At 38.9% G+C, this 12,638-nt stretch overlaps 1 protein-coding gene and 1 pseudogene across 15 annotated transcripts in view; one reads left to right on the top strand and one right to left on the bottom strand.

The window, feature by feature from the left end:
* The window catches only part of ADAM32 (ADAM metallopeptidase domain 32), a 168,701-nt gene that overhangs the window by 64,886 nt on the left and 91,177 nt on the right, over positions 1–12,638 (bottom strand). The window lies entirely within an intron of this gene.
* LOC117309971 (large ribosomal subunit protein eL39-like) lies at positions 6,806–6,960 on the top strand (annotated as a pseudogene).

Below are 12,638 nucleotides of genomic sequence, written 5' to 3'. Positions count from 1 at the left end.
TAGGTGTTTGGGGCCAAATATTAATTAAATGAATTGACTCCCTGGGGATACTAACTTTCAGAAAATAATTTATTGGTAATAATTTATTGGTAATTAACTGGTAATTTATTGGTAAAGAAAATAATTTATTGGTAATTTATTGGTAAAGAATTTTTGAGGCCTTGATCTCTCTTGGTAAAATTATCCTGGACATTTTATCAAGAACTAGACTAGGACACACATCTACTTCTCTGACATTTAAAAAACTCTCATTGAGGAAGAGATCAGCAAGATGGCAGAGTAAGAGATCTCTCCAGCCTTCGTTCCCTCCCCCGCAACACACAAAAACAACAGTTAGCTCTCTACAAACGAAAATAGCCCTGGGAGGGGCTCAAGGGTACGATTAAGAACCTATAGTGGGCTTCCCTGGTGGCGCAGTGGTTGAGTCCGCCTGCCAATGCAGGGGACACGGGTTCGTGCCCCGGTCCGGGAAGATCCCACATGCCGCGGGGCGGCTGGTCCCATGAGCCATGGCCGCTGAGCCTGCGCATCTGGAGCCTGTGCTCCGCAACGGGAGAGGCCACAACAGTGAGAGGCCTGCGTACCGCAAAAAAAAAAAAAGAAGAACCTATAGCAACACAGCGGAGCAAAAAAGGAGACTAACTGGACAGAAAGGACCACTGGGTAGATGACTTAGGGGACATACTTGGAGAGCGGCAGGAACACAGAAGGGTGGGGACTATCAGCATCTGTCATGCAGTGGATGCCACCACCGTCCCCAGTGGCCTGCTCTCCAGAGGACACGGCAGAGTTTGCCAGGAGGGCCTCCACAACAGCCATGGACACCCCACAGCTTTCACAGTCGAGGACCCCACAGGGCTCACCACAGGAGGACCCCAGCAGCCCGCTCCACAGAGGACACTGGCAGCTTTCTCCATGAGGCTATCAAGAGCCATCTCCACCCAAATAAGAAGATGCTGCTGCACCCCACCCAGAAAGAGCTGCTAGTGTTCTGGCCAAAGACCAGGGCTGCCCCTCCACCCCAAACGTTGCATATGCCCCAGACCCCAGAGCCAGAGCAGCTCCATGGGCACCCAGTCACCAGTCCTGTGTGCTGCCCAGAGCCTTAGACCCTGGATCCACTGTTGCTCAGCAAGCACATGCTTTCCAGGCCTTGCCTCCACGGATGCTCCACGTGGGCCCATGCCTGAGACAGCAGGAAAAGCCTACAGGTACTATCATACAGCTAATACTATACTTATCTAACTAAGTGTAATATTAAGCGTTCTCCATCTAAGAGAACATCACTAAATCACAACAATGTTTTACTAATTTCTTACTACTTTCATTCAATGTTGACCCTATACAGTGCAGTAAGGAAATAAAAAGAAGTAAATAACATACAAACTGGAAAATAAAAAGTAAAACATTCTTTATTCTCAGAAGACATGATTGTGTGTGTGTGTGTAGAAAATCCAAGAAAGTCAACAAAAAATACTAGTAGAGCCAGTGTGGTAGGTATTGTGGGTCATTATCAAATTCCAGTGATCTCTGCGAAATATAGCTTTTTAGACAAAAAAGTATACAGTCAGTTTGCTTCTAGCAGTAAATTTCATATCATCTTTGTCAGCATTTGTATAGGAAGAAATAACTCGGAAAGCGCTAGATGTTTGATTAGTTACCAGGCAATATACAAAATGTAAATTTTTTTTCTTATGATGATTCATTCTGAGCAAGTACTCTGAATTCTTATTATAGAATATTTTTTCCATTTAACAATTGTTCATCTACATCATGGTATAATTCTCTATTCTGTGATGACCAGTTAGAATAAGATTTCTCTATATTTAGTAGGCATCATTATGACTTACTATATCAGATCACAGATAAGGGGTCAAGATACAAAAATCGATTGTATTTCTACATATTAGCAACAAACAATTGGAAAACCAATCTTCATAAAAACAACACTTTTTACAATAGTACCAAAACCTAAAATGTAGTTAGGATTAATATAAAATAAAGATATTAGAAATATGTTCATTAAACTACAAAATGCTACTTAAAGCATCATGGGTTGCAAAACACAATATTGTTAAGATATTAATAATCCAGAATTCATCTATAAATCTGACACAACCTCAATCAAAATTCTAGGAGGCAATTTTTTTTTTTAGAAATTGGCAAGCTGATGTTAAAATTTATATGGAGATGAAAAGGACTCAGAAAATCCAAAGCAGTATTGAAAAAGAATAAATGAAGTTGAATGACTTATATTACCTAATATATAAAGGTTTACTATAAACTACAGTAATTAATAGCATAAGGATAAACAGATTGATGTAGAAGAAATCTAGAAATGGAACTATATTATATTATCAACTCATTTTAAACAGAGATAGCAAATCAATGGAATGAAAAAATAATAATCTTTCCAAGAAATAATGATTTAAAAGAAAAGTTAGGTTCAAGGTGAAGATGGTGGAATAGGAGGAACTGGAGCTCAGCTCTCCTCACAAATATATCAAGAATACATCTACAAATGGAACAATTCACACAAAGCACCTGCTGAACACTAGCAGAGGACCTCAGACGCCTAAAAGGACAAGAAAAGATCCCCGCATAACCAGGTAGGATGAAAGAGAGAGAAGGAAGAAAAAGAAAAGAGGAAACGGGATGGGACCTGCTCTCCTGGGAGGAGTTGAAGGAGAGGAGAGGTTCCCGCAACTGGAGAAGCCCCCTCACTGGCAGGGCAATTAGCTGAGATAGAAGGGGAGCTGCGAGGGCTATCAGAGGAAAGTGCAGCAACCAGTCTGTGGCAGGCAAGACAGAGCGAGATTTACACAGATGGTCCATGCCACAGCCTGCAAGCCCCAGGGTGAAACGGGTGTCTGCCAGTGCCAGAACATGGGGTTTGGAGAGCAGACCCAGGGAGAGGAGGGCTGTTGGCTGCTCGGAGACAGCCTGAGGGGACAGAAGTGAGGAGCTCTGCAACTGGGAATGCTCTTGGAAGAAGCCTGGACCACCACAGAAGTGAGGAGCCACTGTTGAGTGATGCATGAACGGCGGGTCTGCCATCACAGCCTCTCTCCCCACACGCCAGCCCATGCCACCACAGGCACTAGGAGGGGCTCCAACCAGAGTGAGCATGCGTGCCCCAGTTGTTTCCACCTTATCCCCCTCCCACCTGAGTGAGCACGCACGCCACAGTCAGTCGCTGCCCCACCCCCTCCCGCCGAAACAGGCCAGCATGCCCCCAGTTGCTGCCTTCGCTCCCACTCGCCTGGGCAGTGAGCAGATGCCTGAGGTAGCCCACATGCAGAGGTGGGGCCGAAACCAAAGCTGAGCCCCAGGGGCTGTGCAACTAAGAAGAACTGAAATCTCTCCTTGCAGCTGCACAAGCCACGGATTAACCACCACGATCAGCTTGGTAAACCCAGCACCTATAGAACATCTGAAGGGACAATGAGCGCTCCCACGGCTGAGACGGATCCAGCTTTAGCAGCTGTGGACTTTGTGGGCACGTACATGCAGGAGCTGGGCCAGGTCAAAGTCTGAGCTGCCTCCACAGTGCCCACAGCGGGTCCAAAGACCTACCTAGAGGTCTTGGAGTGTCTCCTGGGGAGGTGGAGGTTGGCTGTAGCTCACCATGTGGGCAAGGACACTGGTATCAGAGGCCCCAGAGAATTTTGTTGTTGTTGTTTTATTTCTTTTTTTAAAAATTTTCTGGGGTATTTTTTGTTTTGGGGGGTTTTGTTTTTTTGTTGTTGTTTGTTTTCTTAGTTTATTATTTATTGTTTGTTTTGGTTTTTTGTTTGGTTGTTTAATTGGTTTTTTTTTGTTTTCATTGGGGATTTTTTTTGGATTGTTTTTATGGTTTTTCTTGGTTTTAGTTTCTCTGTTTTATTTTGTTTATTTGGTTGCACAGCACAGCTTTCAGGACTTTAGTTCTCCAAACAGGGGTCAAACCCAAGCCCCCAGGGGGGAAGCACTGACTTATGGCTGCAGGACCGCCCAGGAATATTAATTGGCATGACCTCTCCTGGAGATCCCCATCTTGGCACCAAGACCCAGCCCCACCCAACAACCTGCAAGCTCCAGTGCTAGAACTACTCAGGCCAAACAACCAGCAAGACAGGAATACAGCCCCCCCATCAGCAGACAGGCTGTCTAAAGTCATACTAAGCTCCTGGACACCCCAAAACACACCCCTGGACAAGGACCTGCCCACCAGAGGGACAAGACCCAGCTCCACCCACCAGAGAACAGGCACCAGCCCCTCCCATCAGGAAGCCTACACAAGCCCCTGGACCAACCTCCACCACCAAGGGGCAGACACCAGAAGCAAGAGGAGCTACGATCCTGCAGCCTGTAGAAAGGAGACTTCGAACACAGTAAGTTAGATAAAATGAAATGACAGAGAAATATGTTGCAGATGAAGAAGTAAGGTAAAAGCCTCTCCTAAATGAAGAGGAAATAGGCAATCTAGCAGAAAAAGAATTCAGAATAATGATAGTAAAGATGATCCAAGATCTCGGAAAAAGAATGGAGGCACGGGTCAAGAAGATACAAGAAATGCTTAACAAGGACCTAGAAGAACTAAAGAACAAACAAACAGTGGTGAACAATACAATAACTGAAATGAAAAATACACTAGAAGGAATCAATAGCAAAATTACTGAGGCAGAAGTACAGATAAGTGAGCTGGAAGACAGAATGGTGGAAATCACTGCTGCAGAACAGAATAAAGAAAAAACAATTAAAAGAAGGACAGTCTCAGAGACCTCTGGGACAACATTAATTGCAAGAACATTCAAATTATAGGGGTCCCCGAAGAAGAGGAGAAAGAGAAAGGGACTGACAAAATATTTGAAGAGATTACAGTTGAAAACTTCCCTAACGTGGGAAAGGAAATAGTCACCCAAGTCCAGGAAGTGCAGAGTCCCACACAGGATAAACCCAAGGAGAAACACATCAAGACACACACATATTAATCAAACTAACAAAAATTAAATACAAAGAAAAAAATATTAAAAGCAGCAAGAGAAAAGCAACAGATAGCACACAAGGGAATCCCCATAAGGTTATCAGCTGATTTTTCAGCTGATAACCTGCAGGCCAAAAGGGAGTGGCATGATATCTTTAAAGTGATGAAAGGGAAAAACCTTACAACCAAGAATACTCTATGTAGCAAGGCTCTCATTAGATTTGATGGAGAAATCAAAAGCTTGGCAGACAAGCAAAAGCTAAGAGAATTCAGCACCATCAAACCAGCTTTACAACAAATGCTAAAGGAACTTCTCTAAGTGGGAACACAAGAAAAGAGAACAAAAGAGGAAGGGAAGAAAAGAGACCGACAAAAACAAACACAAAACAATTAAGAAAATAGCAATAAAAAGATACATATTGATAATTACCTTAAATGTAAATGAATTAAACGCTACAACCAAAAGACACAGACTGGCTGAATAAATACAAAAACAAGACCCATATATATGCTGTCTACCAGAGAGCCATTTCAGACCTAGGGACACACACAGACTGAAAGTGAGGGGCAAATGGAAATAAAAAGAAAGCTGGAGTAGCAGTACTCATATCAGACAAAATAGACTTTAAAATAAAGACTGTTACAAGAGACAAGGAAGGACACTACATAATGATCAAGGTATCAATTGAAGAAGATGTAACAGTTGTAAATACAGATGCACCTAACATGCACCTCAATATATAACGCAAATGTTAAGCCATAAAAGGGAAAATCGACAGTAACACAATAATTATGGGGGACTTTAACATCGCACTTACACCGAAGGACAGATCATCCAGACAGAATATTAATAAGAAAACACAAGCGTTAAATGAAACATTAGTTCAGAGAGATTAACTGATATTTACAGGACATTCCATCTGAAAGCAGCAGTATACACTTTCTTCTCAAGTGCACATGGAACATTCTCCAGGATAATCAGATCTTGAGTCACAAATCAAGCCTTGGTAAATTTAAGAAAATTGAAATAATATCAAGTATGCTTCCTGACCACAATGCTATGAGATTAGAGATTAAATACAGGAAAAGAAATTATAAAAACCACAAACACATGGAGGCTAAACAATGTTACTAAGCAATTGATGGACCACTGAAGAAATCAAAGAGGAAATCTAAAAATACCTAGAGACAACAAAAACACGACCATCCAAAACCTATGGAAGGCAGCAAAAGCACTTCTAAGAAGGAAGTTTACAGCAATACAATCTCACCTCAAGAAATAAGAAAAATCTCAAATAAACAACCTAACCTTATACCTAAAGCAACTAGATAAAGAAGAAGAAACAAAACCCAAAGTTAGTAGAAGGAAAGAAATCATAAATATCAGAGCAGAAATAAATGAAATAGAGACAAAAAAAAACAATAGCAAAGACCAATGAAACTGAAAGCTGGTTCTTTGAAAAGATAAGCAAAATTGATAAGCCTTTAGCCAGACTCATAAAGAAAAAGGGGAGAGGACTCAAGTCAATAAAATTAAAAATGAAAAAGGAGAAGTCGTACACCACAGAATACAAAGGATCATAAGAGGCTACTACAAGCAACTAACCATAGCCCAATAAAATGGACAACCTAGAAGAAATGGACAAATTCTTAGAAAGATACAACCTTCCAAGATTGAACCAGGAAGAAATAAAAAATATGAACAGACTAACCACAAGTACTGAAATTGAAACTGTGATTAAAAATCTTCCAACAGGCCTTCTAACTATGTCCTTCCACTCACTTCCTCCTCTTTTCTCTTGTCTGCCATCCTATGTGTGGTTGAATTTGCTCCTCGCCATGTCTTCTCACAAGACTTTCAGGATCAAGCGATTCCTGGCCAAAAATGAAAGCAGAATCGTCCCATTCCCCAATGAATTCGAATAAAAACCGGTAATAAAATCAGATACAACTCCAAGAGAAGACACTGGAGAAGAACTAAGCTGGGTCTATAAGGAACCGCACGTGAAGTGTCACACATTTATGTGATCAAGGTCAATTGCATCTTAACGTATAAGAACATCACTAGTGTCTGAAACAGCTGCCTGTGTTTGATGGGAAAAATGGAATGGCTCTCTCCTCTTTTCTTGATCTTTCCTCATCACTGCTCACTGTGTAGCTCAGTAATAAATATGTGAAACCTTTTGTTGGAAAAAAAAAAATCTTCCGACAAAAAAAAGGCAAGGACCAGATGACTTCACAGGCAAATTCTATCAAACATTTAGAGAAGAGTTAACACCTACCCTTCTGAAACTCTTCCAAAAAATTGCATAGGAAGGAACACTGCCAAGCTCATTGTACGAGGCCACTATCATCCTGATACCAAAACCAGACAAAGATATCACAAAAAAAGAAAATTACAGACCCATATCACTGATGAACATAGACACAAAAATCCTCAACAAAATACTAGCAAACAGAATCCAACAACACATTAAAAGGATCATACACCATGATCAAGTGGAATTTACCCTAAGGATGAAAGGATTTTTCAATATCCGCAAATCAATCAATGTGATACACCACATCAACAAATTGAAGAATAAAAACCATATGATCATCTCAATAGATGCAGAAAGAACTTTTGACAAAATTCAACAGTGATTTATGATAAAAAAAAAAATACTCCAGAATATGGGGAGAGAGAGGACCTACCTCAACATAATAAAGACCATATATGACAAACCCACAGCAAACGTCATCCTCCATGGTGAAAAGCAGAAAGCATTTCCTCTAAGATCAGGAACAAGTCAAGGATGTCCACTCTCGCCACTTTTATTCCCCATAGTTTTGGAAGTCCTAGCCACAGCAATCAGAGAAGAAAAAGAAATAAAAGGAACACAACTTGGAAAAGAAGTAAAACTCTCACTGTTTGCAGATGACATGATAGTATACATAGAAAACCCTAAAGATGTTACCAGAAAATTACTAGAGCTCATCAATGAATTAGGTAAAGTTGCAGGATACAAAATTAATATAAAGAAATCTGTTGCACACCTATACACTAACAACGAAAGATCAGAAAGAGAAATCAAGGAAACAATCCCATTTACTATTGCATCAAAAAGAACAAATTGCCTAGGTATAAACCTACCTAAGGAGGCAAGAGACCTGTACTCCAAAAACTATAAGATACTGATGAAAGAAATAGAATACGACACAAACAGATGGAGAGATATACCATGTTCTTGGATTGGAAGAATCAATATTGTGAAAATGACTATACTACCCAAAGCAAGCTACAGGTTCAATGCAATCCCTATCAAATTGCCGATGGCATTTTTCACAGAATTAGAACAAAACATTTTACAATTTGTATGGAAACAGGAAAGACCCTGAATGGCCAAAGCAATCTTGAGAAAGAAAAACAAAGCTGGAGGAATCAGGCTCCCTGACTTCAGACTATACTACAAAGCTACAGTCATCAAAACAGTGTGGTACTGGTACAAGAACAGATATATAGATCAATAGAACAGGATAGAAAGTCCAGAAATAAATCCACACACTTATGTTCACCTAATCTACAACAAACGAGGCAAGAATATACAGTGGAGAAAAGACAGTCTCTTCAATAAGTGGTGCTGAGAAAGCTGGACAGCTACATGTAAAAGAATGAAATTAGAACACACCCAAACACCATACACAAAAATAAACTCAAAATGTATTAAAGACCTAAACGTAAGGCCGGATACTATAAAACTTTTGAGAAAAACATAGGGAGAACACTCTCTGACATAAATCGCAGAAAGATCTTTTTCAATCCACCTCCTAGAGTAATGGAAATAAAAACAAAAATAAACAAATGGGACCTAATTAAACTTAAAAGCTTTTGCACAGCAAAGGAAATGGTAAACAAAAGTAAAAGACAACCCTCAGAATGGGAGAAAATATTTGCAAATGAAGCCACCAACAAGGGATTAATCTCTAAAATATACAAACAGCTCAGGCAGCTCAATATCAGAAAAAAAAAAAAACCAATCAAAAAATGGGTGGAAGATCTAAATAGACATTTCTCCAAAGAAGACATACAGATGGTTAAAAAGCACATGAAAAGATGCTCAATATCAGTAATTATTATAGATATACAAATCAAAACTACAATGAGGTATCACCACACACAGGTCAAAATGGCCATCATCAAAAATCTACAAACAATAAGTGCTGGAGAGGGTCTGGAGAAAAGGGAACCCTCCTACACTGTTGGTGGGAATGAAAACTGGTACAGCCACTACGGAGAACAGTATGGAGGTTCCTTAAAAAACTGAAAATAGAGCTACCATATGATCCAGCAATACCAGTCCTGGGCATATATCTGGAGAAAACCATAATTCAAAAAGATACATGCACCCCAATGTTCACTGCAGCATACTATTCACAATAGCCAATAGCCAGGACATGGAAGCAACCTAAATGTCCATCAACAGAGGAATGGATAAAGAAGATGTGGCACATATATACAATGGAATATTACTCAGCCATAAAAAAGAACAAAATAATGTCATTTCCAGCAACAAAGATGGACCTAGAGATTGTCATACTGAGTGAAGTGGGTCAGACACAGAAAGACAAATGTCATATGATATCACTTATATATGGAAGAGGTTACAAATGAATTTATCTACAAAACAGAAATAGAGTTACAGATGTAGAAAATAAACTTATGGTTTCCAGGGGGTAAGGGGCAGGGGAGGGATAAACTGGAAGATTGGAACAGACATATACACACTACTATATATAAAGTAGATAACTAATAAGGACCTACTGAATAGCACAAGGAACTCTACTCCATACTCTGTAATAGCACATATGGGAAAAGAATCTAAAAAAGAGTAGATATACATATACGTATAACAGATTCACTCTACAGTACACGTGAAACTAACAGAATGCTGTAAATCAACTACACTCCAATAAAAATTTTTGAAAAGTTTAAATAAAAATAAAAGTTAAATCAAAACCTCAGAGAAAAACAGGAAAATATGTGGATGACTTTGGAGTAGGCAAATACTTCTTAGAAAAACTATAGAAAAAATTTGATGAACTAAACTTCCTCAAAATTAAAGTTTTCTTATCAAAAATCACCATTAAAAATGTACATGGGAAACTGCATATTGGGAAAAAATACAATACTTATATCTTAAAATGCATTTGAATATAGAACGTATAAATTACACATATAAATAATAAAAAGGCAAAAACCCAATTAAAAATGGGCAAAGATGTGAACGAACACTACAAACGGAAAATATATATATTCCATATATCATATATGTAGTCAATAAGCAGCAAATAATGTGCTCAACATCTTTGATATCAATCATGATAGAAATGCAAATTAAAGCCAGAATCAACTACCATTTTACATTTACATTTACATTTACATTTTACTAAAATTAAAAAGACTCACAACATCAAATGTCACCAAGAACATGGAGCAACTGAAGTTCTCATGTTGCTGGTAGAGATAAGAAGTAGTATAATGTCTTTAGAAAACAGTGAGCAGGTTTCTCATAAAATTAAGCATACAGCTACTCTTAAGACAGCAGTTCCACTCCAAAATCTTTACTCAGGAGAAACAGAAACATATATTTACAAAAAGACTTATATATGAAGCCTCATAACACCTCTATTCATAATAGAAAAGAAACCTAGAAACAATCCAAGTGTCCATAAATATGAGAATGTAAAAACTATCTGTAGAATACTCATATGATGAAATACTTCATTTATATGAAGTTCAAGAACAGGTAAAATTAACATATGATAATAGGAAAGATAACCATTATTGCCTTAAAGGAACTGACTGAAAAGAGATAGAAAAGAACTTACTGAGCTGATGAAAATTTTCTACTCTTTAATTGAAGTGAGGATTACATCAAAATATACACTTCAGATCTATGAAGTTCACTTTACATAATTATATCCCAATTTTTAAAAGTTCGTGGTTAATGCTGCTAGTAGAAATATGATATCTGAAAGGTAAATCCATATCCACGTTATGTCTCTATTCCAATGAGAGGAAACTGCTGCCCTTTATATGTTGGGAGAGATCTAACGTCATCAAGTTGGCACAGTGGCTGGCCAGTCTGTCACAGCATTGTGCTATATCAGAATCTGAATTTTGGCCCATTGCTGTTGACTTAGCCCATGGTTGTTAACCAAGCAACAAAAGTAATCAGATCATCTTGCTGAGGGAAATTCTATTTTTGAACCCACACATGGTCTCCATCCCTGCAGCCATAAACTCTTTGTACGTGGATTCGCTATGAAAGTACTAGGGTACCTGGGAAAAAATGCTAGCATTCACAGGACAGATAATGTTATTTATCTGATTATACATAGCCTCCTCTATGTGGCATGCCCTGTGTTGAACTTTACATGCAACACAAAATCTTCACATTCCCTGCTTTACCTGACAGGCACAACCACATACACCTTCTCTAGAACTTCTTGTTATTAATTTTTTAATATTATTTTTTTCAAGTCCTAATTAATTGCACATGATTAGTCACTGTCAAATATCAATACTGCCTCTGAATTTCTCTCTTTCGGACAAAGTAGGAAACCACATACACTGCTAGGATTCTACACAATAAGAGAATTTTCCTACATCATTTTTCAAAAACACCTCTGAGAGAGGTTATAATTATGCGGAGGGAATCCACTTCCAAATGGTGTCAAATACTGAGCAGACTCATCTGTACCAGGCCTTAATTTTTTCTTCCTCCAGCAACTAGTTATAGTAAACTTCCCATAAAGCCATAGAAATGCATTAAGACTCTCAGATTATTCAATAGAGGGGTTCTCAAACTAATATTTGACAAGAATTAGCCAAGTTGCTAAGACAGTAGATCTTAAATGTTCTCACCATGAAAAAGAAATGGTAATTATGTGACATAACGGATGTTTAGCTAACACTATGGAGGTAATGATCCTGAAATATATAAAAGTACCAAATCAATACACTGTACAACTAAAACTTACACAATGTTATATGCCAATTGTATCTCAATAAAGCAGGTGGTTGAGGAGACTTAAACTTACCTGAAACTACAAATCTACTAGAAGAAAACATAGGGAGAAAGCTCTTGGAAACTAAACTGGACAAAAATAGATAAGTGGGATGCATAAAACTAAAAAACTTCTCAGCAAAGGAAACAATCAACAAAGCAAAAATGAAACCTACAGAATGGGAGAAAATATTAGTAAACCATATATCTGATAAGGGATTAATCTCCAAAATATATGTTACTCATACAGCTCAATAAAAAAGACAAATAATGAGATCTAAATATAGCACAGGAGGGGCTTCCCTGGTGGTGCAGTGGTTGAGAGTCCGCCTGCCGATGCACGGGACACAGGTTCGTGCCCCGGTCCGGGAAGATCCCACGTGCCGCGGAGCGGCTAGGCCTGTGAGCCATGGCCGCTGAGCCTGCGCGTCCGGAGCCTGTGCTCCGCAACGGGAGAGGCCACAGCGGTGAGAGGCCTGCGTACCACAAATAAATAAATAAATAAATAAATAAATAAATAAATAAATAAATAAATAAAAATAGCACAGGACCTAAATGGACATTTCTTGAAATAAAAGACATACAAATGACCATCAGATACGTGAAAAGGAGCTCAACATCAC

The sequence above is a fragment of the Tursiops truncatus genome, chromosome 21 (genome assembly GCF_011762595.2).
Source record: "Tursiops truncatus isolate mTurTru1 chromosome 21, mTurTru1.mat.Y, whole genome shotgun sequence".
Classification (NCBI taxonomy): Eukaryota; Metazoa; Chordata; class Mammalia; order Artiodactyla; family Delphinidae; genus Tursiops; species Tursiops truncatus.
Note: the sequence above shows the minus strand (reverse complement) of the source record. Positions and strands in the feature narration are given on the sequence as shown.